Genomic DNA, 23,436 nt, shown 5'->3' with positions numbered 1-23,436 from the left:
TTATTCTAACAGAAGAACAGTTGTGTCGGATGGAGATTTGTCCCTCTTCCTAGGGTTCCAACAAGTCTACAAAACAGTGCTTCCCAACCTTTCTCAACTTCTAGAACACAGAGACAGTGAGAACCTTTGTATAGCTCAGTGGGGAAAAAGACAAAGCTACTGTGGTCAGAGGGGACCCTCTTGGAGCTCCACCCGCCCTGTGGGTGGAGGGAATCAGGTCCTCAGAGCAGCTTTTCCCTTATCACCTGCTCAGGTCTGTCCTGGCATCATAAAGAGTGGCTTTGGAGGCCCTGAACTTGGGAAACATAGGGGATCACAAAGAGGAGGAGAATGACCAAGATGTTTTGTGGGTAGGAAGGCAGAGCTTTATTATAACATGAAGGAAGGAGGAAAGAAGACATATCTAGGTTGAGCATTTGGGCTGCCCAATCAAACACAAGGTTCTTCCCAGGAATCTCTATGAGTCTTCGTGGTCCCCGCCAACCCAAAGATTGGGTGAGAGGAATTGGACAGAGGGAAGCATCAGGCTGTAGCAAGTTCTAGATCATTCATTTCCCCTAAAAGCTTCTGCATGGGCAGGTCAGCAGTAGCCCCCAGAGCTGCCGTAGCAGCCGGAGCCCCCCGAGGGCTCACCCTCACAGCAGTCGGGGCTCTGGTGCCACCGCCGGTGGAAGAGATGGGACCTGTGGTGGCTCAGGCAGCAGCCCCCTCCCCCAGAGCTGCGGCAGCCCCCAGAGCTGGGGTCACAGCAGGAGGAGACTGGAGGGGGACACGGGGCTGGGTACTGGGGGGGCACTTAGGTGGACATTTTTGGGGGCACTTGGGAAGGCACTTGGGAGGGGGCTGGCACTGCTGCTGGTTCTGCTGGCAGGACATCTCAGCAGGCGTTCAGTCAACCTAAAGGATAATAATGAAACTCTAAATATGCAAAATCAAAGGTCATTATTATATTTCCTTTAAAATCAGTATATACATGGAAGAGGAATGATGTTTAGATCCCACAGATACATCTGTGACTGCAAGAAACAACTTGAGTCCTTCCTCCTGACAAAAGTGTGTGGATTAAGAAACCAATAACATGAGCTTCTTATTCTCCCTTCCAGAGGGAAGCTGGGACGGTTCCATCGGCACAAGGCTACGTAGAGTATTTGCAACCCCTGACATGCCCATTCTCTCAGTACAAGCTGAGCTCCCAACTAGATGTTGCAGGACACACTGGGGATGCTCTGGAAGATGTTTAACAATCAGCACTCCAGAAAAAGACATTTTTTGAAGCCTTTGCTAATGTCTAGGTATAAATATTCCAAAATTGGCTTTTTCCACCTACCAAAGTGGAGACCTTCAACACAGTTGGGAAAGGGGGGTGCAGTTAGCTCCCCTGGCCTATCGGAGCTGCTCCAGAAAATCCCAGACACAGAGCCAGAGACTCAAAGCATATCAATTCTTCTTCCTGTTGGTGTGGCACAAAGCACACACAGCTCTCGTTCCTCAGCCTCTTCCTTTCCCCTATTCCTTTGTTCTGTTCTTCACCTCCCAAACCTCTCCCCAGTGCCTCCTCTTCTTCCTCCCTTGTCCTGCTCAGAGCCCCCTCTGTGCTCCATTTCCCACTCACCCTGGTCACAGGCAGGAGGGCAGACTCATCCCTGGGGTGTCAGAGCAGATGAGATTCTGGAGCCAGGTCGTGTTCTATAGGCCTCAGGCTTGGCTCTGGGAGGAGCAGGAGGTGGTTCTCACATAACCAGGCACGTGCCGTGCCGGGTCATTCCTGACATTCCCCTGCCTCCTTGTTCCTGCCTCCCAGGAGGCCTTGGGAGCTCCCAGGACCGCCTGTGGGATTGGGGTCCAAGGGGCTTTACCAGTCACATCTCTCCCTGAGGCTGGAACTCCGGAGAGTCGACTTGGGACTCCCAAGGGACCAATGCCTGCTGAGGTTGTTCGTGGCATCTCCTCTGGGCATGTTATCTGAGGAAACCTCAGATCTGAGCCGCAGTTTCTCCTCGTTCTTGTGGAAATGTTCCATTCTGGCTCCCCTCATCTGAGAAGTTTCTCTTCCTTGCCCCGTTGTGGGTGCAGCCGTCTCAGGTGGCTCCACAGCCTTGAGTCTCCTCAGCACCTGCTCCTTTGCCTCCTTCTCAGTCCTTCGCTTGGGCCTCTGGGTCTCTATTCCCCTCAGACTCACTTTTTAAAGTGGTTCAGTGTGTTAAACTTGAGTTTATTCCACTGTCTAGGGTAAGGAGGATAATTAGAATAAACTATCCCTCTAAAACCTCAGCACGCGCTTTAGTCAGAGGAACCGTGCTGTACTGGATCTGCTGCTGGAATCAGAGAACCTACAATCTGCCAACTGGGTAATCTTTGAAAATTGCTTGAACATTATGAATATTAGTTCTCGTAAGTAAAATGGTTATGGCAAGTCCTACGTCACTGAGTTGTTTTGAATATTAAGTGAGAAGTAGGAAGGGGCTTAGCACAATAGCCTGCACCTGATATATGCTTAATGAGCATGTGCTTAAAAGAAAGACTTGATGCCATGTCTTGGCTACTTGCCCAGACATTATGTGAGATTGACTGTCAATAAAGAGCCCGACCTCAGAGAGTTGAATTCAACCAGATACTTAGATGATTTGAAAACTTCCTTTGTAAGTTTAAATTCTTCCTTGGGACTTCTAAGGAGAGTGAGTTCATTTCCTGCCAGGTAGGGGATGGCCAAACTAGGGGTCCATGTACTCAATATTCTAATTCTGGGTTGCTCTAGACAGATTTATCCATTCGGTTATTCACTTATTTTAAAAAGACATGTTGAGGATGAACCCGGAAAACATTATGCTAAGTGGAAGAAGCTGGTCACAAAATGCCACATACTGTCTGATTCTACTAACATGAAATGTCCAGAATAGGCAAATCCATAGAAACAAAAAGTGGACAAATAGTTTCCAGTTGCTGGTGAGGGTTAGGGAGTGACTGACAATGGGTATGGGGTTTCTTCTTGGGGTGATGAAAATGTTCTGAAATTGTGATGATGATTGCACAACTGTAAATATATTGAAAACCTTTGAATTGTACGTTTTGAATGGTTTAACTATATAACATGTGAATTCTCTCTCAATAAAGATGTTTAAAGGTAAAACAAATTAGAGTTAAAAGAAGATATATTAACAGCTCTGATTAAGACAGACAAACAAACCCTGCCCTCACATTGCCTAAAGCCTGATTGGTGGGAGAGGGGAGGATGGGTAGAGAGCATTGTTCTCTATTGTCTGCTTCTAAATGAGAGATTCTATCCCCCTATTTATCCTATCTTATTTTCACATCCCTGCTCTCTGAGAGCTTTTAGTTCAGAGATAAAGTTAATCAACAATGTGAACAAAGCATTTAATTCAGAAGACATTCTTTGAAAGCCTAACATTCTCAGAGTATGCTTGTCTAAGCATAGGGATATAGAGGTGAATAATATGTGGCCATGACCTCAAGGACTGCAGAATGTAGTGACTTTTCTGAAGACGACTGCAAAGAAGATGGTGTTTGGGGCATGAACCTCCTGAGTCACTGTTTTCCAATGAGATTGGAACACATTGGTTCATCCAACTATCTTCATGGTGATATCATCCTCTGCTTCCTCATTCACTTTGACCATGGGGTAAGTGGATAATGAAGAAAGCAAGGCTGTGTGTGCATGTATGCATGTACGTGTGTGCATGTGCATGAGCCTGCATGAGTTGCATTTACATGAAGTGTACATGAACGTGAGTAAGCACATACATGAGCATCTGCATTGAGAAGTGGCTGGGTGGATAAGAGATGGAAGAAAGGAAGAGGATCCATTCTCTGGAAAACCAGAGTGGGGAGGATAAACAGCCCTTTAACAGTCTTCTAGTGTCCCTTTATGTCTCAGAAAATGTTGGGAAATAGCTCACAGGTTAATGAAAAAACAGCTGCCTGTAGGTATTCTTGCGTCCATCTCTACAGCCCTCACACTATCAGTGTGTGATTCCTGAGTGCAGAGACCCTTTGTCTCATTGCCCATGTTCCCCCACAGACTAGCCAAATGCTTTTTGCCCAAGCCTTGTTGGCTGGGTGAATGAATAAATAAATGTCACGTTAAGAATGGCCTGGGGCTGATTTCAGAAAATTTACTTGAAGTTCACCTTATCTGGAAAGTCACGGACCTGCATGACGGTCTCTCCATCTAGCTCCTTGATTTGTTCATCTGAAGGTTCCTGGGAACTGGAACTCAATATATCTCAGAGAACTCTTCCCCACCAAACCCTGGAACTTTACTGTGTCCACAGTCCAGGAAAACCCTTACCCCTCCCTGATAGATCTCTCACACCTGTTTTACAAATCTACTGGATCACTAATCCAGAGTTTCTTGCCCTATGTCAGGGTAGCTCTTCTGATCGTCTTGTCCACACTGTCATCGCCTGGTCCTGGCCCTGGTTTCCACTCTCAAAAGAGCGGATATAAGGGTTTGTTAAACTGTAATTTTCAAAAGTTAAAAACATAACTCTCATACAAATATATTTTGGGCATAAATAAATTTATTTCATTCAATCAATAGGAGAACCAGCAGGATGATAAAGCTAGCTTAAGGTGAATAGGAGATACCAAAGTGTATTTAGGCAGAAAAAGAAAGAGTGCTGGAATAAACTTGCAAATTTAGACACAAAACTGGTTAATGTCTTAAAGGGCAATGAAATCATTGGGTTATCTTCCCTACTGGACATAAATAATTTGCAACTTATAAATCTTCTAAGTTAAATCTAACTTTACAGAGTTAAAGTTAGATTAATAAATCTAGCTAATCAACTAATCTAATAAATCTAATTAATAATAAATAGAATAAATAAAATCAACACTCACCCCCCAAAAATCTCCCGGATTATATGAACCTTAGACAGAGTTGCTAGTTACTAGCACATAGTGTAAATTAGAAAGACTGCTCAGAAATCTGTTTTTGCCTTATTTCTAAGTTTCAGATAGTTTTAATCACCCATTTCCTAAGGTACACAGAGAAGTAGGGGCTCAGACCCACGTCCCATCTGGCTCCTGCTGCAGCCACATCGAGTCCATGAACACGGAGGGACAACCTGGACTTGGCCAGGGCTTCCAGGTGGGGCGGGGAGAGGAGGCAATGCACCGTGAGAGAATTCACCTGTCCTGCTCCTGCCAGAGCTGGAACTCACTCAGAGTTCTAGCCTTGTAAGAGATACACCGACACTGTCCCCCATGGGCTTTGTCTCATCCAGGACCTGTGATTTCCCTTGACTGGTTGCCAGGGTGACTGTACCTGTGGGAGCCGCAGAACTGGCTCTGAGCGGAACCCCTGGGTTCCAGAGAGCATCACCGGGAGGGCGGAGTGCGCAGGAAGGAAGAGGAAGAGGAAGAGGGGGAGCACAACTAACAGGTGCTGGGGGCCAAGCTGGAGCCAGCCGGGAGTGAGGGCCTTGGCACCGGAGGACGGGCAGGTCTGGGCCTTCTAGTGTCACGGACACATTGTAGGACCTAAGGAGGATGGACTTTGTCCTTACCTCAATGCATCCATTCTAAGACACACACTTTTTATGCTTTTAACAGCCCTGAAATCAGGAATCATACAATTGCTGGCATGTAATAGTTGAAGTGGCAGCTTTTTTCTTTCTTCATGGTGCACAAAATAGTGGTACATCTTATAACTGATAGCAATTGGGTGTGTAGATACGAAACATGAATGAAATGGTGAGAGACCAAATTTGACATTGACTTAGCATGAATCCCATGGGCAGGAACATTACTCCTGTCCCTTTAACTTGGGATCATAGGATTCGTCATGAATACTAACGTCTTTTATAAACTATTTACCAGCACACAGTGAATAGGCTTATAAGGGCAAAATTCTCTCTATCTCAGGTTTGATGCATCTGTCTCATTTAATTCACCCTCAGGCTGAGATACCTTGCCAAACACCACCAGCAATGCCAGGGCCCTCAAATGCCCCTACAGCGCCAGCCCAGGGGCCAGCTCACATTCACCTCCAGTCTCTTCCTGGGAGACCCCAGCACTGGGGCAGCACAGCCTGAGTCCCCAGGCTCCCGGAGCTCCCACCACTGGGGGGGTGGTCAGCAGTCCGGGCTGTGGCTGATACGGTCCACGGCTCTGAGGAACCACAATGCAAGATCACGGGCCTCCCCAGCCTCGGGGAGCCTCCTTCTCTCCTGTTCTCCTGGCGCTACAGCCTTGTGGGGACCCAGCGGTTACCAGGGAGAGGTTTCTGTTTCCCCGGGTGTTCTCCAAAGGTCTGTCTGGAAATCAGGTTAGAATGAAACTGTCATTTCACATTCCCAGTGTGTTCCGGTCACTGTCATCCTCTCTTCCTTCTCTTGGGTCTTATTTCTAATGACCTCTACTTAGATTTCCTCCACTGCAGGGGAATGGCCCCCACTCCTCCCTGTCTTCTCCTGAGGTGCAGGTTGAGCAGAGTTGGACTTTTGAGACAAAGGCCTCCTCCAAATTCTCTCACTCTTTAAGATGAGACTTTGACACCAACCTCCTCATCAGGGCTTCAGAGCAAGGGGCTGCCAAGCGCATGTTCGTCAGAGGCTTCCTCAGTTTCTCCCAGATCCATCTTCTCAGGCAGCTCAGCTGTGAGTGACTCCCTTGTGGCCCCTCCCAACCACCCTCTCAGAACTTCTCTCCTCTGTCCTGTTGGCCCCACAGGGACAACCACAAGCTCATCCTCAGAGGTAAACTGAAGTCAATAATTCACACTTGGCTGATGAATCTTCAAGGTATTAATCTTCTCCTGGTATTTTCGGTATTTCTTCTCCATCCACTTGGCAATTCAATCCGCTCCCTGGGGAGCCGTATCATCCAGCACCTTGGTGACCTCACAGCGCCCCTCCCAGGTGAGTCTCAGAGAGGCTATTGAAAACAGAACAGCTAGCTATAGAGAGATATATATATATATATACACATACACATAAATATATACATATCACATACATAATAACAGATAACAGAAAATAACAATAATGACTATTGACCATTTATTTTGTTCCAGGTACTGTTTTAAGTGCTTTACACATATCATCCCATTTAATCCTCGTAACAATCCTGTGATGTAGGTACTACTCACATCCCCAGAACACTAATGAAAAAACTGAGGCTCCCAGGGTTAAGCAAATTACTCAAGCTGAGAATAAAGTTCAGACAATTTGACCTCCCAGAAAACTCCCAAAATTCATTCTCAGTCATTTCAATATAATGCCAACAAGTTTCTCAATCTGAAATGATCGTAAATTCACACACAGATTAGATACACTGGTGTATGTATAATCCATCTGTACTGATATTATAACAGCATCTAAAGTCCACTAAGCTGTCTTTGGATGTGACTGTCACAGCAAGTTCCAAACATCAGTCCATCTGTATGGCCCAGATTGTCAGTTCTTTTGTTTGATGGGGTTCCCAGGTCATTGATGACGTGCATTTTAAATTCCTCCCTCACACCAAGTCCGTAACAACCTTGCTGTCTGCTTCACCCCTTCTTTAAGCAACATCTGTGCACTTGTGTCTCAATCCACACAAAGGTGGAACCAATCATTTCTCATGACTCAGCACTATTTATAGGCTATCAGGGAATAAAACTATCTTAATCAGATATCATCACTGTATACACACAACAATGACCTATGACCACTTATATCCAATATTGGTATTTAACCACTGGAATTAGAAGACGTTTTAGATGAATAGGTCAGCATTAAGGAAACATTTGCCAACCAGTGCGTATCTGTGCCATGGAATGCCCTTGACCAAGGAACTATACCCAAAGATTTTGTGCTGAGCAAACCAGATAAAGATCAAGCAGGTCTCATGAGAGTAAATGAGAGAGGGGTATGCTAGACTGAATGAAAGAGCAAAGCATCTCCAATGGGAAAAATTGAAGGATTTTCTTGGGCTGTCCCCACTAGTAAGGTAAGAATCAGAGTTCATAATCTCACTCCTGCATACACTCAGCAAGTATTTACTGACTACATGGCCAACTCTGGAGACAGAACGTGATGTAAAAAAAATATGGTCTCTGTCCACCTTGACTGTATTCCAGTGGAGAGACAGAATTTGACAAGTAAAAGGAAATATGTAATTAGTAACTATAGGCATTCAGGTGACTGGGGCCATTTCATTGGGGTCTTCAAATGATGCTGGGAATTCCCACTGAGACCAAACTCTATTCCTCAGGCCTCCCTTGAATCACAATTCTGGGGATCCAGCAAGGATGTGTACTAAGATAACTTCATTGCTCATTCCATCACATCCATCAGAGGGATGTAAGGCTGATGGAGCTGTGTCTGTGAGGTACTCCCACCCCGAGGTTGTGGAGAAGGAAGGACAGTGAAGAGCCATGTAGGCACCCTCTTCTCATCTCTTTGTACCTGATCATGGGCTTCTGCTTTAATGTGTGGATGTCAAGAGGGCTTAATTTAATTAGCCTTATTGTATACAAGAAGAAACTAAGAATCAGAGCAGGTGGCTGTGTGTTTCCTTCATCTGAACCCAGTGAAGCCAGGGTATTCCTTTGCGCAAATCCTCTAATTTTTTTTTTGTGAGGAAGATTGTTGCTGAGCTAACATCTGTTCCAATCTTCCTCTGTTTCCTATGTGAGATGCCACCATGGCATGGCTTAATGAGGGGTGTGTAGGTCCTTGCCAGGGATCTGAACCCACGAACCCCAGGCCGACAAAGCAGAGTGCACAAACTTGACCACTATGCCACCGGGTGGCCCCTGTACAAATCCTCTTTTAAATAACAACTAACTCAGCAGCAAAGACTGAGCACAAGCTTATAGATTAATATCATATTTTATTGAAAGGGCAGTTATGAAATAGTGTTCAAATTCATGTCTTTTTTACATAAAAGGACATTTTCTGTCATACTCACTTAAAAGATGATTATATAAAGGAAAATTTTGAACATATTTTTGTAGTAAGATTCTCCCTGATATCCTGGTATGACCCTAATTTATTTGTTTCAGTGATGTGTCCTCGTTTTAGGTTTCTTAAAACAAAGCATACATATACGTTCAAAAATTAATTCCTTTCTGTTTGGTAGATTGATTTTTCTCCTATTTAGGTAAAATTAAGAACGCAGGCATATATTCAGAGAGAAGGAGTAGGACTTGGTAAGTAGAGTGGAAGCAAGAATCAAAAAAAAAAAAAAAACCGAAAATGCAGGGCCAAGGGTATTTTAAAATATTTATTGTAGCCAAGCAGCTTGTTCAGAGCAATCACACCCACACATCAAGAAAGCAAGTTGAGCCCAGCCCCAAAGCTGCCACGCCAATGGCTGCTTCTGAGGCACATAGTCATGCTTTGCAGGTAAGAGCGCATCAGGGATGGAAAGGGACTGAGGAAGAGAAGCACAAGGCTAGGGTCAGTCACTGGCCTCTCAGTCACTCAACTGATGCTCAGAGCCCAGGCGGGGAGCAGGCCCAAAGCAATGGCAACAGCTGGAGCTCTGATGCCACTGTTAGTTGAGACCACAACACCCCTGGTGCTAGGGCCACAGCAGGAAGAGACTGGAGCAGGGCATCTTGGGAGGGTCCTTGGGGGGACACTTTGGGGGGCACTTAGTTGTGGGCCCTTTAAGAGAAGGCTGGCATGGCTGCTGGGTTTGCTGGCAGGACATCTAGGCGGGAGCTCAGTCAACCTAAAACCCAATACAGATGTTTTATGGGCTTGTGAAATCTTAGCACATTGTCTCCTCCTTTGGACTCTATCCCCAGGTTACCGATAAGTAGAACTAACCATAAGCACAGACACACATGTGCGCGCGTGCACACACACACATACACACACAAGTTCAAGCCAAAGCCTCCCTCTTGCTCACATTTATCTCTCTACCATATGGCACAGTTCTTGTCACATAGAAGATGCCTGGTAAATGTAGATCCCCCACGAAAATGGAAGCTCCATAAGAACAGGGATTTCCACTCCCCTGCTTTTGCACACTTCTCTATTCTAGTGTGTAAAACAGCACAAGGTAATTGGCAGGAGCTGAATAAATAACTGTTGGATATATGGATAACATATGAGTGATAAATGAATGAGAAAAGAAAGAAAGGCAGAAGGAAGGCAGGAAATCACATTTGAGGTGGAGGAAAGGATACTAGATGGTATTTCATGGTAATGTTGGGTGTCACCAGCATCTGCCATCCTTTCTAGGCATCCATGAAAGTGTCTGTGAAAGGTAAATGGCTTCGGATATGTCCTCCCCAGATGGCTGTCTCAGTTGCCAGAGGCCAGACATTGGCAAGAATCAAGGCTGGCTAATCACTCACTGTCCAGGTTAAGGATTACTATTCCCAAGTGGATCCTCCCAGACCCAAGGTAAAGTCTCCCCTCCTCCGCTTCCCCTCCTCCCTTCCTTCCCGGGTGATCTCCAATGGCTGCTCAGCCTTTCAGCTGTGCTCTCTCTAGGTTCTGAAAGACCCACTCACCTGCTCAGATCCAGATCTGGACAGGCAGTCCCCGAGGTTCAGGGTGGATGAGGAGCGGGTGCCTGAGATGTGTTTTATAGGCTCTGGCCTGACCAGGCTGAGGGTGAGCCCTGGTTCTGGGAGGGGCAGGAAGTGGCTCCTCCTACACCCGGGCACCTGCAGGGTAATTCCTGACATTCCGCTCCCTGACTCTTCAATCCCTCCTTCCCAGGGAGAGCCTGAGTGACTCTGAAGATGGAGCCCTAAACCTCCCAAATTATCTTCTTTGCTAGGCTGGGAGTCCATGAAGCAGCATGAGTATTCCTAGCCCCTGGGCCGAGAATACAGTTTCTCAAGGCTCTATGATCTTGTTCTTTCTTGGAAATATGTAAATAAGTAGCTTTCCTCTCTTCCCAAATCAGCCCATGATCCAGCTTCCTTGGTCCTTCTCATGTGCCACCCCACTTTAGGTCTCAGAGGCAGGCATGGAAGGAAGTTTTGGATGTGTCTCAGTTGGCCTCCACATGAGCCCTTTCATGCCCACCCCTCTCAGCTGCCCCTCAACCCTCTTACCTGTGCCTCACCCATCCATTAAGGACTAGCTCAGCTCCACCTCTCGCAGAAGACTTCCTGACTCCTGGCCCATGCTACTCCACCCCATTCACCAACCACTCTCCATTGATCTCTCCTTCCTAACCTGCTAGAACACTGGGTATTTGTATTCTATAATCTACCACAACATTTGTCATTATTCTCCTGAAATATGATTTATTTCGTCAATGTAATACTTATTCTTTGGTGTAGTAGTGCATACTAAACAAAATGGAATGTTAATACAATTTTTTATCTGAGTTAACAACAGAAAGACTTTGATTTTGTTTTCTATTTCCAGGGAAGATTGGCCCTGAGCTAACATCTGCCAATCCTCCTCTCTCTTTTTTTTCTGAGGAAGACTGGCCCTGAGCTAACATCCATGCCCATCTTCCTCTACTTTATATGTGGGACGCCTGCCACAGCATGGCTTGCCAACCTGTGCCATGTCCACACCCGGGATCCGAACCAGTGAACCCGGGGCCGCCAAAGCAGAACATGTGCACTTTACCCGCTGCGCCACCAGGCTGGCCTGGACAACAGAAAGACTGTGGGACTCGGCCCTCCCAGAGACCCAGGAAGGCTCTATCTAGCAGCTTCTTAAAAATTGAGATATTAATTCACATACCATAAAATTCAGCCTTTTAAAGTGTGCAATACAATGATGTTTAGTATATTCACAAAGTTGTGCAGCCATCCCAACTAACTTATTCCAGAACATCTTCATCACTCTGAAAAGAAATCTCTTAGCAATCACTCACCTCTCCATCCCCATCCCTGCTCCCCAACTCCCCACCCCTGTCCCCTGGCAGCCACTAATATACTTTTGCATGTGTGGATTTGCCTAATCTAGAAATTTGTGAAAATCGAATGATACAATATGTGGCCATTCTTGTCTGGATTCTTTCACTTAGCATAACGTTTCCAGGGTTCATTTAAGTTGTAGCATGTGTCAATACTTTATTCCTTTTTATGGCTGAAAAATAGTTGATTGTGCGGATATACCACATTTTGTTTATTCATTAATAGCCACTTTTTTTGCTATGAATAATGATGCTATTGAACATTCATTTACAAGTTTTTATGTGAAAATATGTTTTCAATTCTCTTGAATGTACACCTAGGAGTGGAATTGCTAGATGAAAAAAAGTTTCTTTTTGAGAACTGCCAAACTGTTTTAAAAATGGCTGCACAATTTGACATTCCCACTAGTAACGGATGAGAGTTCAAATTTCCCCAGTCCTCTCCAATATCTTTTATTGTCCATCTCTTTGATTATAGCCATTCTAGAGGGTGTGAAGTGTGGTATCTATTATGATTTTGATTGGCATTTCTCCAGTGAGTGTCTTTGAGTATATTTCATGTGTACGTTTTCTTTGGAGAAATGTCTATTCAAATCCTTTGCCCATTTTTCACTTGGATTATCTGTTTTTTTATTGTTGAGGCATGTGTTTTTTATAGATTTTGGATATCAGACATATGATTTGCAAATATTTTATCCCATTCTGTAGGTTGTCTTTTCACTTTAATAGTGTCCTTTGAAGTGCAAGAGTTTTCAATTTTAATTTTAGGTGAAGTCTAATTTATCTAATTTTTTCTTTTGTTACTTGTGCTTTTGGTGTCATATCTAAAAACCACTACCAAATCCAAGGTCATGAAGATTTACCCCTCAGTTTCCTTCTAAGAGTTTTACAGTTTTAGCTCTTAGATTTAGCTTTTTGATCCATTTTGAGTTAATATTTGTATATGTTTGAAGGATTCATACTTCCCAATTTCAAAAGTTACTTCAAAGCTACAGTAATTAAGACTGTGTATTATGTCATAAGGACAGATGTATAGATCAGTGAATAGAATTGAGAGGCCAGAAGTAAACTCATACATCTATCATGAGTTGATTTTTGACAGGAGTGTCAAGACCATCCAATGAGGAAAGAATAGCCTTCCTAACAAATAGTACTGGAACAACTAGATAGCCACTGGTGATTAATCTTAGCATACAATTATTCAAGGTATTCTCTTACGATAGTTTTTATTTCTGCGAAGTCACCAGTAATGTCCCCTCTTTCAATTCTTATTGTAGTAATTTGAATCTTCCCTCTTTTTCTCTTGGTCAGTCTAGCTAAAGTTTGTCAATTTTGTTGATCTTTCCAAAGAGGCAACTTTTGTTTCATTTGTTTTCTCTGTTGTTTTTCTATTTTCTGTTTCATTAATTTCTGCTCTAATCTTTATTATTTAGATTAATATTTGCTTTGAGTTTAATTTTCTCTTGTTTTACCAGTTCATGAAGGTAGAAGTTTAGGTTATTGATTTGAGATCTTTTTTATTTTTGAATATAAGCATTTATAAATTTCCCTCTAGGCAGTGCTTTATCTGCATCCTAGGTTGGTATGTGTTTTTGTTTTCATTCATCTCAAAGTATTTTATAACTTCTGTATTCATCCTTTTAGGTTGCTGTAACAAAAATGCCATAAACTAGGTGGCTTATAAACAACAAACATTTTCACAGTTCTGGAGGTTGGGAAGTTCAAGATCATGGTGATGGCAGATTGGGTGTTTGGTGAGGACTTCTGGTTCATAGACAGCTGCCTTTTCTCTGTGTACTCACACAGCAGAAGAGGGTGAGTGATCTCTCTGGAGCCTCTCTTTAAGGGCACCAATCATATTCATGAGGGCTCTGACTTCACAACCTATTCACCCCCCAACAGCCCCACCTCTTAATACCATTACCTTGGGAATTAGAATTTCAGCATATGAATTTTGGGGTACACAAACACTCAGACTATAGCAATTTCCTCTGTGGTTTCTTCTTTGGCCTATTGGATTTTTAGGAGTATGATATTTAGTTTCCTTATATTTGTGAATTTTCCAAATTTCCTTCTGTTATTGATTTCTAATTTCATTCCATTATGGTTGGAGAACATACTTTGAATGTTTTCAATCCCTTTAAATTAAATTTTTTGTGTGTGTGAGGAAGATTGGCCCTGAGCTAACATCTGTTGCCAATCTTCCTCTACTTTTTGTATTTGGTATGATGCCATAGCATGACTTGATGAATGGTGTGTAGGTCCATGCCTTGGATCTGAACCCATGAACTCCAAGCTGTCGAAGTGTAGTGCACGAACTTAACCACTACACCACCAGGCCAACCCCCTAAATTGGTTTTTAAGACTTGTTTTGAGGCCTAACATATGTTCTATACTGGAGAATGTTTCATGTACACTTGAGAAAAATGTGTATTCTGCTGTAGTCGGATGGAATGTTCTACAGATGTCTCTTATGTCATGTTGTTCAAGTCTATTTCATTATTGCTCTTTTGTCTAGATGTTCTATCCATCATTGAAAACAAAATATTTCTGTTGAATTGTGAATTTCCCTTTAAGTCTATCAGTTTTTCCTTCATGTATTTTGGGGTTCTGTTTTTAAGTGCATATATTTATATAGTTGTTAGATCTCTTTTTATTATAATAAAATGTTCTTTGTCTCCAGTAACAATTTTTGTCTTTATGTATATTTTGTCTGATATTATCTAGCCCCTTACTCTCTCTTTTGGTTACTACTTGCATGTTATATCTTTTCCCATCCTTTTACTTTCTACCTATTTTTGTCTTTGTTATGTGACATCATATAGTTGGATAATGTTTTAACTTCATCCCACCAATCTCTGCCTTTTAATTAGAGCATTTAATCCATTTACATTTAATATAATTACTGATAAGGTAGGATTTATGTCTACATTTGTTCTTTGTTTTTTATACGTATTATGTCTTTTTATTCCTCTATTCCTACATTACTGCCTTCTTTTGCATTAAAAAATACTTTCTGGAGTATTTTTAAAAGTCCCCTGTAGTTTCTTTTACTGTATAAATTGTGTGTGTGTGTGTGTGTGTGTGTGTTTTAGTGGCTGCCCTAGGGATTACAATTAACATCTAATTTATAACAATCTAGTTTAAATTAATACCAGCTTAATTTTAACAGTATACCAAAATTTTGCTTCTATATAGCTTCATTCCCTCTTCCTCCTTTTGTGCTATTATTGTCATATAAATCACATTTATACATTGTGTGTCCATCAATGCAGTTTTATAATTATTGTTTTATGCAGTTGCCTCTTAGATCAGATAGGAGAAAAAAAGAGTTGCTTACAAGCAAAAGCACATTTATTCTGTCTGTTTTATTTTCCTATGTAGTTACCTTTACTGATGTTCTTTATTTCTTCCTATGAATTTGAGTTACTGTTTAGTGTCCTTCATTTCAACCTGAATGACTCCCTCTAGTATTTCTTGTGGAGTAGGTCTCCTAGGAACAAATCTTTCAGTTTTTGTTTATCTCAGAATGTCTTAATTTCCCTTCTGAAGGATAGTTGTGCTAGATATAGAATTCTTGGTTTAAAGTTTTTTTCAAGTACTTTGAATATGTCTTTTTCCTGCCTTTTGGCTTCCATGATTTCTGATAAGAAATCAGCAATTAATCATGTTGGGGATTTCTTGTATGTGATGAGTTGCTTCTCTCTGGCTACTTTCAACATTCTGTCTTTGTCCTTGGCTTTTGACAGTTTTATTTTGATGTATCTAGGTATGTAGGTGTAGATCTATTTGAGGTTATGTTACATGGTCTTTAATATTTTTCATCCAATTTGGGAAGTTTGGCCATTATTTCTTGAAAGATTCTTTCTGCTCCATTCTCCCATTCTTTTCCTTCTGGAACACTCATTATGTATATGTTGGTGTGTTTGATGGTGTCTCAGATCTCTGAGGCTCTGTTACTTTTCTTTATTCTTTTTTCTGTCTGTTTTTGAGACTGGATAATCTCAATTGACCTATCTTCAAGTTCATTGATACTTGTGCCAGCTCACATCAGCTGTTGAGCCCTTCTGGTGAATTTTTAATTTCAGTTATACTTTTCAAGTCTAGAGTTTCTACTTTTATAAAAAAATAATTTTATCTCTTTATTGATATTCTATATTTGATGAGACACCATTCTCATACTTTGGTTGTTGAGACATAGTTTCTTTTAGTTTTCTGAATGTATTTAAAAGCACTGATTTTGTCTTTGTCCAGTAAGGCCAGTGTCTTAACTTTCTCTGCGTAGTTTATATTGATTGCTTTTTTCCTCTGTGTACGTATGGGCTATACTTTCTCATTTATTTGGATGTCTCATAATATTTTGTTGAAAACTGGACACTAAATAATATAATGTAGCAACTCTGGAAATCAGATTCTCCTCCTTCGCAAGAGTATTTATTGTTGCTCTCGTAGTAGGCTTTTTATTTTTTAGTGACTTTTCTGAACAAATTCTGTAAAGTCTGTATTTTGTCAGTTTTGCCACAGAAGTCTTCTCAGTTAGCTTCCCAGTCAGTTAATGGTTGGATAGAGATTTCCTTAAACTCCTAGAACTAATAAGTCTCCCAGTCTTTGCTGAGAGCCTCTGTATGTGTGTTGGGGCATACCTTGAACAGAGAGCCAGGAAGTTGACAACTCTGCTTTAGCCTTCACTTCCTGCTTTCGCAGAGCCGCAAAATAAGCCAGACTTGAGAGCTTAGCTAAATGAGGGCTTTCCAAAGCCCTGGCAGCCTGGAAGTTAATCAACTGCCAATAATTGTTTCAACAATTGCCCTCTTCCACCTGACAAAAAGGCTTTCTGCATGGAACGAGTTCTAAATGAGGTCAAGTACAGCCTTGCAAATAGATCTTCCAGGCAACCATGAGACAGATGATGACAACAACAAATAATGACAGTGTTCTAGGAATGAGGCTTTAAAAGAGCTCTGTCCCTGTTCTGCTCCCTCTGGTCACTGCAATTACTGGTTTTCAGTGTGAACGTGGGCTATTTTTCAAGGCTACTGTGAAGCTGGAGAGGGGGTGGTAGGACTAGGGCACATTAAAATGCTGTAAAGCTTTCTGTTCTTATCAGGATTCAGTCATTTTTCTTGAATAAGTGCTTCTAGAGTTCTGAAAAAAACACTGACCATCTTTTGTCAGTTTTCTCATTATTTTTATGGAGGACAGAGTTTTGGAGGTCCTTACTCCACCATTTTCACTGATATCTCCTGTAGCAGTTTTTAAGTTTATTCTTACCCTCAAATTTAGCTGTTTCCAGAGTTTCACAGATTTCATTTAGGATTGATGATGATCTTGGGGTCAGACACTAAAATGAGAAAGCACAAATATTTATGTAACTAATAGTATTGAATTCTATGAAGTTGCAACATACTTAACTCAATGTATATAATAGTTACTTTTTTTTTTGAGGAAGATTAGCTCTGAGCTAACATCTGCCACCAATCCTCCTCTATTTGCTGAGTAAGATTGGCCCTGAGCTAACATCTGTGCCCATCATCCTCTATTTTATATGTGGGACGCCTGCCACAGCATGGCTTGATGAGCAATGCATAGGTCTGTGCCCAGGATCAGAAGCGGTGAACCCCAGGTCACCAAAGGGGAGCAGGTGAACTTAACCGCCATACCACCTGGTCCTCCTCTACAATAGTTACTTTTTACTGAAACTGTTTTCTGAACAAGCCCCAATTTATAGAAATTGCAAGTGATTTACACAATAAATGCTTTTTAATGACAAATAAAACTATGGATATTTATAGATCACTAGTAATTTCAAAATATCACTACAGAGTTATTAAAGAAAGAAGTTTTCCACTAACATATTTTTTTTTCTCTTTCTGCTTTATCTGCCCCAACCCCCCCGTACACGGTTGTATATCCTAGTTGCATGTCCTTCTAGTTGTGGGATGTGGGATGCCGCCTCAACGCGACCTGACGAGCGGTGCCATGTCCGCGCTCAGGATCCGAACCCTGGGCCGCCGCAGCGGAGTGCGCAAACTTAACCACTCAGCCACAGAGCCGGCCCCTCCACTAGTCTATTAACAATGAATAAAAAGTGACTATAAAAACCCTCTAGCAAAGAGATAAATCTGAAATGCAGGAAATTAGAAAGGACAACTCATTGTGAAGCAGTTTTCAAGTAAGGAAATATATACACACACATATATATATATATACACTTATATATATACTTATATATACATATATAATATATATATATATATATATATATATATATATATATATACAGAAATAGTATGTATGGCCTTTTAAGGAAAATAATCTACTGGGTGGATTCTCTTGGGGGAGAAGTTCGCCTTGTAAGAGGGACAATAATCGTGTATTTGATCAGCAATAAATTCTGTCGATAGTGGAAAAATGGCTCCTAGAGAGAACTTATTGAAAATTTGAACTTAATATTCCATAGATGGAAAATGGGTTATTTATTTATATACTTATTTATCAAATCAGACACTTCAAGATGCTATATTCAGTCTCTTTTTAGTCTCTTAATGATATCTCTGGCAGATCTTATAGCTTTCTGGTCACTTTCAGGAGATAAAGACTTCAGTCCAGTGCAATTTAAGAGTTTTTCCTGCCTTATCAGCTCAGCTCTAACCCATGCTCTAACCCATGCCCAGGAACCTGCAGTGGGGAGAAGTGGATGGTCTGATCTTCCACTGTCCTCCATGTTCCCTCCTTCTCCCTCTCTAAGTGGGCTTCATTTGGGCATCCTCTGCTCTCCGGTGTATGGGAGTCTCAGTAGATGGATTGGGCTGGTGCTGTGGTAATTCAGCATTTATATCAGGAATGCTTCCCAAACTCCAGGGGCACATGGCAAGCTCTTCAAAGCACCTCCTCACTATTCTCTATTCTATGCCTCTGACATTCTGCAGCACATCAAGCATCCAAACGGGATTTGATACACCCATTTCACTTTCCTGCAGGCACCATAAGGGCTTTTCTTATGGATCCTTTGTTTGGCTTAAGAAGTGGGAAAAACAAACCCTCCTCACTCACAAGGAGGAAAAAGGGAGATAAGCCATAGCTATTTCCCCAAAGATACTAATTTCTTACTCCAAGCAACTTTTCTATTTCAGAGAATGCTTCTAGAATGTCTAGTACAGTCTTTGTATAGGCTGATTGGAGGGGTCAGTGATGGTCTCAGGACTGGTTCTCCTCATTTTTAATAAGCTTGGAATAATATCAGGCAACACCTTGGTGCTTCAGTTGAATGTTGAGGTGCATGGAGAGGGATTGTGATGGGGATTAACTTCCTGGTGCTCAAGAGCAGAAGCTTCAAAGCTCATCCTCCAGAAACTGCCATGCTGCACTGCTCCCCTGAGGCCTCAGTGTGATCTCTACCCATCCTCTAAAGTCTGCTAAACCCTTTGCAGGGTGGGCATGGATAGGGGATCTTAGTTTGTTTCCAGCCATCTCCATCTTTGTCCCCGTCTCCATGGATATCTGTGAGAGTACAGGGGTCACTTTTGGTACCCAAGGGATGCCATTCCTCTTATCTGTTGTTATAGGCTGAATTTGACCCCAAAAACTCATATTGAATTTCCTAACCCCTAACCCCATATTGAAGTTCTAAACCCTGGTATCTCAGGGTGTGACTATTTAGAGATGAGGCCTTTAAAAAGGCCTTTAACTAAATTGAACTGAGGCCATTAGTTGACCAAATTTGGATAGGCCAAATTGGCTATCCAATATGACTAGTGCTCCTACAAGAGGAGGAAATTAGGACAGAGACACACACAGAGGGAAGACCATGTGAATACGCTGAGAGAAGATGGCCATCTATAAGCCAATGAGAGAGGCTGCAGAAGAAACCAACCCTGTGGACACCATGGTCTTGGACTTCCAGCCGCCAGAATTGTGAGAAAATAGACTTCTGTTGCTTAAGCCTCCCAGTCTGTGGTACTTTGTTATGGCAGCCCTGGAAAACAAACACATCTGTCTTCCAAGGGTTTCTCTGTCCAACTTTCCTTCCAACTCTGCTTCTCTCTACTGTTCCTTCTGATTCCACAGCCATGTCACATAATTGTCCAAGTCTCTTGAGTCAGGCTGTAAGCTCTCTAGATCAGAGTTTTGGCCGTTCTCTACTGGCAAAGACACTGACCGTTCAATTTGCTATACACACATTGGACAGTAGGGGGAGACAGAATCAAAAGCATGAGTCCAGAATTTGGGTATATCAGAGTTTGCTGCGTTCCAGTGTTGGGAGGTAACAGCAGGAAGCTGCCCCAGGCGTCATTACAAACCTCCTTCTCCTTCAAGACTAATGTAATGCTACCAATCTCAAGTACTCAGAATTAACTGTGCCTTCCTCCACAAGGAAAGCATGCCACTGTGGTCTGCCTTCTATGCAGTGTAGCTAGCTATAATACCAAACACTTACATGGTGCTCACTATGTGACAGACACTATTAAAATGCTTTAATAAGTTAATGTATTATACATAAGTTATATAATATATTTAATATAGGTAATATATAGATTATATAGAAAATATATATTTTATACATATATATATTATAAAACTGAGGCTGTCCTACTTTGGGCATATCATGAGGAGGCAGGATTCTTTGGAAAAGACAATAATGCCAGGAAAAGTAGAAGGCAGCACAAAAAGAGGAAGACCAAATATGAGATGGATTGGCTCCACAAAGGAAGCCATAGGCATGAGTCTACAGAAGCCGAGTAGGGCTGTTGAGGACAAGACATTGTAGACATCACTCACTCACAGGGTCTCCAGGACTGGGAGCCAATTTGATGGTGTATAACAGCAACAATATTATATAAATATATATTATAATAATTACATTATTAATATAATCAATATAATATAAAGTATATAACATACAGTATATTAATATATAATATAAATATATCATATAAATTATATTATCTATATTAAATATATTATACATTATATATGATTTATATAGATTATACAATAAAAATATAATATATTATATATAATACATTAATTTATTAAAGTACTTACATAGTATCTGGTACATAGTAAGCACCATGTAAGTGTTTGGTATTATAACTAGATACACTACATAGAAGGCAGACCATAGTTGCCTGCTTCATAGAGGAAGATTCAGTGAATTTATATTATATGTTATACTAGTATCATTTTATATATATATATCACAACGACCCTGTTAATTGACCTTGTTATCATCCCCATTTTATAGGAACCAAGTCCCAGAGAAGTTAAGTACCTTGCCCGGGGTTGAGCTGGCATTCAGGCCCAACACTCTGGCTCCTAAGTCTGTGCCTTTGAACACCTGCTGTGAGAGCTCCCCCGTGTGGTTCTTGGCTGTTGCTGCCAGGCTTTATGTTCCTGTGTAGCACAGCCCATGTCTTACTCATTTTCATGTCCATCCCTTTTGTCTCTCTCCCCTCATTCAGCTTTGTGTTTGGTGCTTGGAAGACATTAGAAGCTTAATAAACATTTGCTGAATTATTGACCTCTCTTCTCATTTCACAGACAAGGAAACTAAGACTCAGGAGCAAGACTCTCAAATCCAAGGCCAGAACCCAAGCATCCTGACCCCTAATTATCACAAGCACCGACTGGGCCAAGTTCCGAGGTATCTCGATCCCAAAGAAACAGGAGCTTGTGTTAATAGAGATACTCAGAGTTCCTCTTCAGATTCCACCTTCAGGGGCTGGCCCCGTGGCCAAGTGGTTAAGTTTGCGAGCTCCACTGCGGGCGGCCCGGTGTTTCGTTGGTTCAAATCCTGGGCGCGGACATGGCAGTGCTCATCAAGCCACGCTGAGGCAGCGTCCCACATGCCACAACTAGAAGGACCCACAACGAAGAATATACAACTATGTACCAGGGGGCTTTGGGGAGAAAAAGGAAAAAATAAAATCTTTAAAAAAAAAAGATTCCACATTCATTTTGTCTTATCTATATCACATTGCTGACTTCCTCTAAACTAACTACACGAAATTCTCTGGTTATTATAGAAAGGAAGGGGTTACGGAGGGGAAAGGAAACACATTGATTGAGCACTTTCCATGTCAGGCATCACACACACTGAGTTCATATTTGTTATCTATTTATTCTCAGACCAACTTGCAAAATTCAGGCAATATTTCTCCCATCATTATAGACACGGAAACTGAGGCTCAGAGAGGTTAAATAACTTCCCCAAGACCACAGACCTGGGAGTCAAACAAGTCTGACTTTAAAGTTTGGATATTTCTACACCACCACCAGGGAGCATCTCAACAACAGATGACATCTTCAGAGAACCCCAGCCGAAGTTCTGGGATGTGTTCGCACTCAGGCGATCAGGCAAGCAACCCAGGGTGACAAATCTGGAAAGCCCTGAGTGGAGACCAAAGTTCATCCCCAACTCCCTGGGTGTTAGGAAAGCAGGTTTACATGCTTCATCTCTAGTTTCTCCCTTGTACTAGAGTAGGATTGCTGTCCCATGAGGAAGCTTTCCAGTGGAGGAAGGGTCCTCTGGCTGCGCTGAGGTCTGCACCACCTATGGTTTCTTTGAAGGGATTGAAATTCAGAAAACCTGGGTTTTAGGACTGGCCCTGCCACTTACTAGCTGTGTGACTCAAGGCAAGCTTCTTTTCCATTCCGGCTCTGGGTCTCAGTTTCCTCATCCGGGGAGAAATCCGCCCCAAGCACCACTGCATACCAGTGCCCAGGACTCCTCCTAGGGCTTAAGCCTTAATCCCCATCTTACAGGTTCATTCCTTTATCCTGGAGTCAGTACCTGCTACAACACAAATACATTCCCCACGAAGGGGCCAAACTTAGTGTAAGTTTCAGATGGTTTACAGAGAGCAGATTTTGAATGGACAAGGAAAGGACCTGAGGGCATTGGCTGAGGGAGTGGAGTATGATGTGGTTAAACCAACAGGGGGAGGTTGACATCACCAAACCACAGGGCACTAGCACTCACCAGTTTGTTGCCTTGGCCCCCCAGTTACCCTCTCTGGACCTCAGTTTCCACTCACTGTACTCCAGTGCCAATCTGGATCTGGTTCAAAGCTTGACAGGGCTGTCTTCTCACCAGGGCAAAGCCTTTGGAACGATTTAAGTCCCATCAGAGGGGTAATGACTGGACTCTCTGCCAGGCAGCCATTTCTTACCGGGCTATCTTTTCTCTCTTGAGTGGACCTCTCTCCTCTCTAAGCATCTTGACTGGATATCAGTCTGCTGCTTTCCAACTAAGCAGAAATCAAGAAACAGGGCTGGAGGTGGACACCCTAGGAAGGAGAACGGTTCTCCTGTCTACTATGGAGCAAGTGAGAGGGTCCTGGTTGACCTTTGCTCCTGACCCCTGAGCTGTGCCACCCTGGGCATGGTCTCCTGAGCATCCCTGACCCAGCCTACAAACTGTGAAATAATAGCCACTTGAGAGTGGTTGCAAGGAACCATCTGCCACATAATAAGATCTCAACTGAGGTTTGTTTTCCTTTTCATCTTTCTCATCTTCTGAATTCCTCAGCTTTGAGTGGGAGAGGCAAAAACACACAGGACAGGACAGCACAGATTTACACAGAACTT

At 42.4% G+C, this 23,436-nt stretch overlaps 1 long non-coding RNA gene across 1 annotated transcript; it reads left to right on the top strand.

Moving 5' to 3' along the window:
* Positions 1–2,244: 2,244 nt before the first annotated feature.
* Positions 2,245–21,789, top strand: LOC139081423 (uncharacterized). Its single transcript, XR_011536516.1, has 4 exons — positions 2,245–3,637; positions 6,694–6,881; positions 10,200–10,364; positions 21,388–21,789. It is a non-coding gene; the product is annotated as an uncharacterized lncRNA (long non-coding RNA).
* The last annotated feature ends 1,647 nt before the right edge of the window (positions 21,790–23,436 follow it).

Source organism: Equus przewalskii, unplaced genomic scaffold (assembly GCF_037783145.1).
Source record: "Equus przewalskii isolate Varuska unplaced genomic scaffold, EquPr2 ChrUn-10, whole genome shotgun sequence".
In the NCBI taxonomy this organism is placed as follows: domain Eukaryota; kingdom Metazoa; phylum Chordata; class Mammalia; order Perissodactyla; family Equidae; genus Equus; species Equus przewalskii.
Note: the sequence above shows the minus strand (reverse complement) of the source record. Positions and strands in the feature narration are given on the sequence as shown.